Here is a 6000-nt window from a genome sequence, read left to right on the forward strand (position 1 = left end):
AAGGAAAGTATAGCTTTTCCGAGCAGGAACAGTCAGAAATCATGCCTCTAAAATTCTCTAGTGACCGTGGGGAAAAATATGTAGATATAAATCAGAACTCTACTGACAAAGCATCTATCTTCCAAATATGTGGTTAAAAGGGGGGGAAATGTATGTAATAAATTCTAGCCACTGTACACATTCCCTAAACACTGTAAATAACAACTTAATTGTACAAACAGACCGGAGTATGCCAGCCCGTCAATATGCATAAAGGGAGGTTAGAAAATATGGACTAGCCACACTTAACCGATAGCAGTGCCTGTTTTCTAAGTGGGGAAAATATACCTATCTGCCAATCAATGAAAAGTCCTGTTAATTCCCAGGCAATCTGAAGACTTTGCACATTGACTAGACAATGTACAAATCCTTTAATTCAGGTTGTTCATTTATGCATATTCTTCACAATGCCGATTGACTGGGCAGAGTGGCAAATAATATTTATGCATATTTCCCACTCAACACACATGAATCATAAATTTATACATGTTACTACATTCTTCAGAAATATAGTTAATGAAAACTAACATAAAAATATAGTACTCAATGGAGAAATAAGGACATTAGTAAATATATACTAATGGGAGGCTTTAAGGAAAGAGAGATTACCTATACAAATGTGTGCACTTGGAGGGTATATTTTGGAGAACCATGATAGAAGACTGGGGTTATCATCACAGAGTTGGCAGTAACTATAGTTGTTTTTGTTCAGTTTCTCTATTCCATACCTGCGTAGAAACTCTTGTACGGTTTTAGCATGGCCATAAAAACATCAAAGTTTGTGTGTATTAATGTAACCTAGTAAGCTTGGATATGTTGGAATCCCTTACTGACCACACCAAATTAGGTATGTTACTAGGACTTTTCCACCCTAGTCAACATCTTCTCTTAAGGCATGAAAGTAACAACCAGTGGGAAAAACACCACAAATCACAGGGAAAGAGCTGGCAGTCGTACATTGGGAGCATGGGGCAATCTCACTGTGGCCTCTTTCTCTGATGAGAAAGAAAATTATTCAGTGTAAAAATCAGCAATACCAACAGAAGCTGCCATCTTCCTTCCTTCAGGTCCTTCCACATGAAGTTCTCCAGTTCTGTTCGGTTGCAGTTCTGGTCACTCACATCCAACATAATCATCCTTTAGTATTTCAGGTGAATACTATATCAAGGAAGGTGCCCTCTGACTAGATTACTCACACTGTGTTATACAAGGGAAACTGCTGAAGACTGCTAAGTGTTCCTCAGCGCTTCCAGATGGGCTGGACAGCTAGATTTTGAAATCTGACATCTGGAGACCCATAGTCTGACTAAGAAGGGTATAATGTATGAGGGAAGAGGGCTTAAGCTAAATCTGCAGCCAACCTTTGCATGATTATACAGGGGATCAGGAAAGATACCTACCTACCTTGATACACATTGTAGTAGGAGAAACAACTGCACATAAGCAAGATACCCAGCTTGAATTGAGACAGCCGGGAACATGCTGGGAACACTTATAAGTAGAAAAATGCTGGGAACACTTAGAAGTAGAAAGATCACATACAGTGAAGAAAGGGTTCAGTCACTGAAGTAGATAACCAGAGAGCAAAATAATCAGTAGCCCACAGATATACACAGTCAGAGGAAGGGAACAAACCATGTGCAAGACACAGGCCTACACCCGAGGAGTAATTCAGGCCCAATTTAAACGCATAGCCAGAAGCACACTTTGGTATAGCCAACAGTAAGGAGACATAGTCCACAGTGTTCCTGTTTTAGAAGCCAAGAAACTCACCAACACATTAACAGAGACATACGTGGAACTGCCTCAAGGACACACCTGTTTCACAAAGACGTGAGCAACATCACAGGTGGACTGCCAGCCTCCATGTATAAAAGCTCACAAATACGTGTCCTCAGGGACTTTACACCTAGCAATGCGGAATCCCAAATGCAAATATTAACAGACACGGAATTACTCAAAAGTCATAGTCACCATTAGCCTGGCCCAGACCACCGATCCCTCTGAGCCTAGTCTCCAGAATTCAACAAGAGAAACATGGCTTCCAGCCCCCCCATTGCAATGGAGGCCAATGGGGGGAAAGGGACTCCTTTTCCAGTCCTAAGAGAAAAGGGGGCAGAAACACATGGGTGACTCACAGCCACTGACTGCTGGTGAGGTTACACAAAAAATGTACCATGCACCCAACATTGGTGTGATGCCACTGGGCCTTATCCAGAGACCCCCCTTCAAAAGAAACGAGGATGAAATAGTGGTGAGAATAGAAAGAATTCACACATCCTTCAACATAAGCCAGCATCTCCTTAGGGATTCCCACACACACATCCTGAAAACAGTTTCCAGAGGAAATCACAGTGGTAATTATGGCATGATTTTATCTTCTCCCTCACACTCGCAATTTAACAGATGGCTTGCCTCTGCTACCTAAGCTTCTTGGCTGATCCCACCCTCCATCAACCCCTTGAACACAGTCTCTCTCTCTCTCTCTCTCTCTCTCATTTTTTAAAAGACCAGCTTAACATCCCACTGACAGGATCCTGTGACAACAGGTTCCACAGGTTGATCATTGGCTGTGTGTAGGAAAAACGTCTGGTGGCAATCAATCAAATAGATGAAACAACATCCTCAATAGGACAAATGTAAACATGCCAGCCAAGATAAACAGTTTGTTGTTATTTGTCAAACACCAACACCACCTTGCAATGTCACCTTTCCCCCCATTGGTTCAGTCTCCTCCTGCTTGATTGTTCTTGAAAAAATAGCACCTGACCTGGGATCTCCAACACCATCACCATCTCCGCTGTTTCCTGCCCAAACTCCATCTTTGTTCCTTTCCTCCATCTTTTAATTCTCCACGCTTTGCCTTTCTTTCCCCGCCCTTGACGGAGTGGCAAGAGTTCTAAGAGTTGCAGCCACCCAACTTATGCAAAAAAAAAAAAGGGGGGGGGGGTGCTAATATTTGTATGATGGTGAGAGCCTTTTATAAAACACACAGTCTCACTTTTCATCTCCAATTTCACCCTCACGCTTTTCCCAGGTGTCTTCTAAAGCCAAGAGCTAGGAGGGCATCGCGAAAGGAACCTGAGCCCAAACCTGGGAAAACCCTGGAAACATCTACAAGAATTTCACTGCATCCTGGCACCAACTCACAATGACTGAGCCTCTTCTCCTGCCCACCCCCCACCCCCCCACCCCCAAGAGAAGCAATTCCACTGGCCAGGCAGGCCAAAGAGCAAAGCTGCCATCTCCAATCACCCTTCTGTCCTCGGGAGACCAGTGAGCTTAAACTAGCTGCCCAGGCTAAGGAAAGAGACGGCCAGGAGACTGGCCACTGCCTGTCTTTCTAGACAAATAAGAGTAAACGGAGCTGGATTGGTGGGGAAGTCAGTTATGGATTTTGAACCAAGAAGTTGGGGAACCCAACTGGGACATGAGCTGAGAAACGGGGCACCAGCCAGTGCAATTGTTTGGGGAACAGGTGGCTTGAACCAACGGCGTGCCCTGGTTTCTTCCTCACCCTACCTCAACTTTCTACACCTTTATCTTTATGGGGTGCGGGGAGAGAAATGAAACCCAGCGGATTTCCATTGTCCCTCGGCCCCTTTTGCTTTGAAGTGCCAGCAATGAGATTTTCTTCTTCTTCTTCTTCTAATGACCCGGAGATAAATCACTCTGCAGCTCAGCCTCTGAGTCTTTCCATTCTGTTCACGAAACCCCCCCCTCCCTTAATTCCCATCCTACCTGTCAAACCCCTTATTAAGAGGCCGATTTAGACAAACCTCCAATCAACCTAATCGTGCATCCCCCCCACACCTCATGTGGAGAAGAGTTTGCATCCTCAGGAGCCCGTCTGCTGCCTCAAAAGGAAAGCTCCTAAGTCCTCCACACCTCTTCCAGACACCTGGCTTTCCTTTGGGCAGGCTTGGGACCCCCTCTCTCCATTCCAGACCCCAAGACACGCCATCAGAGCAGCCCCCGCCCCGCTGCCATTCCTCCTGTGGATGGGAGGTGTGGTTTGGGGATGGATGGAAAGAGTCGCCCCAGCCCAGCTACACCAGCTCACCTTAGCCAGCTTCTCATCCAGGCATCCTTTTGTTTGTGTGTGTGTGGGGGGGCACACCCCAAATTCCTCCAGCAGACCTAAAAGGGCCCCCCCCCGTCTTCTTTGGCGCCTTCAGTCCCAGCATCAAATGGCATTCTCAGCTATGTAAGGCCCTGCCATGCGCATGGTGTATGTGTGTGTGTGTGTGTGTGTGTGTGTGCATGCGTGTTTGTGACTGTGCGTGTCTTGGAAGCTGGACAAAACCCAGCAATACCCACCCCTTGAGCTATAACTCTCCCGATTCCTCAGTCTCCCTCCCTTTTATGAACAGATCTTGCAGCGGAGAGGATGTTCCCGTTACTTTAATCACAAAGCCCCCAACGGATGGCTAAAAATGCCTGGATCGGATGCCCCTTTAACCACTATCCTCCACTACTTTCACTAGACATCTCTTCCTCAGCTTTCTTTTCTGGGCTCAGCCCAAATACCCCACTGCCGTTAGGCACCCCTCTCCTTCTCTAGAACCCAACTCAAGCCTCCCACTGGTTCCCACTCCCCGGGGAGCCCAGGGGATCATTACCAATTTTAAACCTGCCCACTTCCTGCCGACCACCCCCTGCCTGGAGGCCACTCCACACCCCGTGGGAGGAAAGGAACTCTTTGGGGTGAAATCAGACAGGCCTTTCCCCAGTCTCCACAACCTCACCTCCCCTTCCTCTCTCTCTCTCTCTCTCTCCTAAAGGGGAAAAGAGAGCAGGTGCCCTTCAGTTAAGCTGCATTTCTCTCTCCCCCCCGCCCCCCGCCCCGCCACCTTTCGCCAATACAGATTCCTTCTTCTCCTTCGGAGAGGCTGAAGGCTGCAGTGAAGTCTCTATAGTGTGCATCTCTGGTGTTCCTGATTCTTTTGCAGTTCCAGACCGGTCTGGATTAATTCAGAATACAGTAATGAGGTTTTTTTTTTTTTTTTTTTTAAATCCTTTTGGGGCATTTCATACTCTTGCAGTCTGGATGATCAATGCCACAAACAAACCACGGGTGAGGGTACTCTCTCTCTCTCTCTCTCTCACACACACACACACACACACACACACGAATATCAGAAAGGGGAGGGGGACATAAGAGAGGGGCCATCACACATGCTTTCCCCCACACACACACTGCAAACCAAGACCCTGGGGGAGGGCAGGTAAGAAGAGGCAATAATTTGCTTTCCAAAGTCTGAACTCAAACCTCAGGCTGGCGGGCACGTCCCACAGAAAAGGCAGAGGACAAAATTGTGACATCAGGGTGGAAGGAGAAATGCTTTCCCACCCACCCCCCGCCCCCCCAAGGAAGGGAGGGTCTCCTTCATCTTGCATTAAGGGTTCGGGTTCCCCTCTTTCCCTGGCGCCCCCACAATAAGGAAAAAACGCCCCCAAAAGGCGGCAATGGAGACCACCCTCCCCAAACCACCAAGTAATAAACCTCTGTGCAGCACTGGGACATTTGCTGCGGGAAGGTACATATTCCATACACAAAAGAAGAAGAAGAATAAGAAGGGGGGGCGGGGGGGGAAGCAATGAATTAAATAATTAAATCCGGCTTACCTTTTCATGACAACTCCTGAGAAAAGGATAAACCAGGAAACTGAAGAGAGGAGCGAAATGTTCTCCGCCTCTGGAGACACACAGAGAAAGAGATGGTCTGTATTTTTCTTTCTTGGTTTTATTTTATTTTTTTAATAGGTAATATTATTTTTTCCTAGCCTCTGCCGCCGCCCCCATTTCTTTTCCTCCTGCGGGAAATCAAACAAGCGCTAAATCCAACCAGCCGCGGAACAAACAGCAACATCTTCCCCTTTCCTTCCCTTCCAAAAATTTCTTTCAGATCTTTATTCACCGCTCAGGCGCACCCCACACCTTGCTCCTCTCTCCCCCGCC

General features: G+C 46.9%; 1 protein-coding gene across 1 annotated transcript in view; it reads right to left on the minus strand.

Moving 5' to 3' along the window:
* The window catches only part of GRIN2D (glutamate ionotropic receptor NMDA type subunit 2D), a 56590-nt gene extending 50821 nt beyond the window's left edge, over window positions 1–5769 (minus strand). The window contains exon 1 of the mRNA XM_087918350.1: window positions 5668–5769. The gene's annotated coding sequence lies outside the window, so the exon portion shown is untranslated. The remainder of the gene's footprint in view (window positions 1–5667) is intronic.
* Between the last annotated feature and the right edge of the window lie 231 nt (window positions 5770–6000).

The sequence above is a fragment of the Pseudonaja textilis genome, chromosome Z (assembly GCF_049901715.1).
Source record: "Pseudonaja textilis isolate UNSWEBS1 chromosome Z, rPseTex1.2, whole genome shotgun sequence".
Lineage (NCBI taxonomy): Eukaryota > Metazoa > Chordata > Lepidosauria > Squamata > Elapidae > Pseudonaja > Pseudonaja textilis.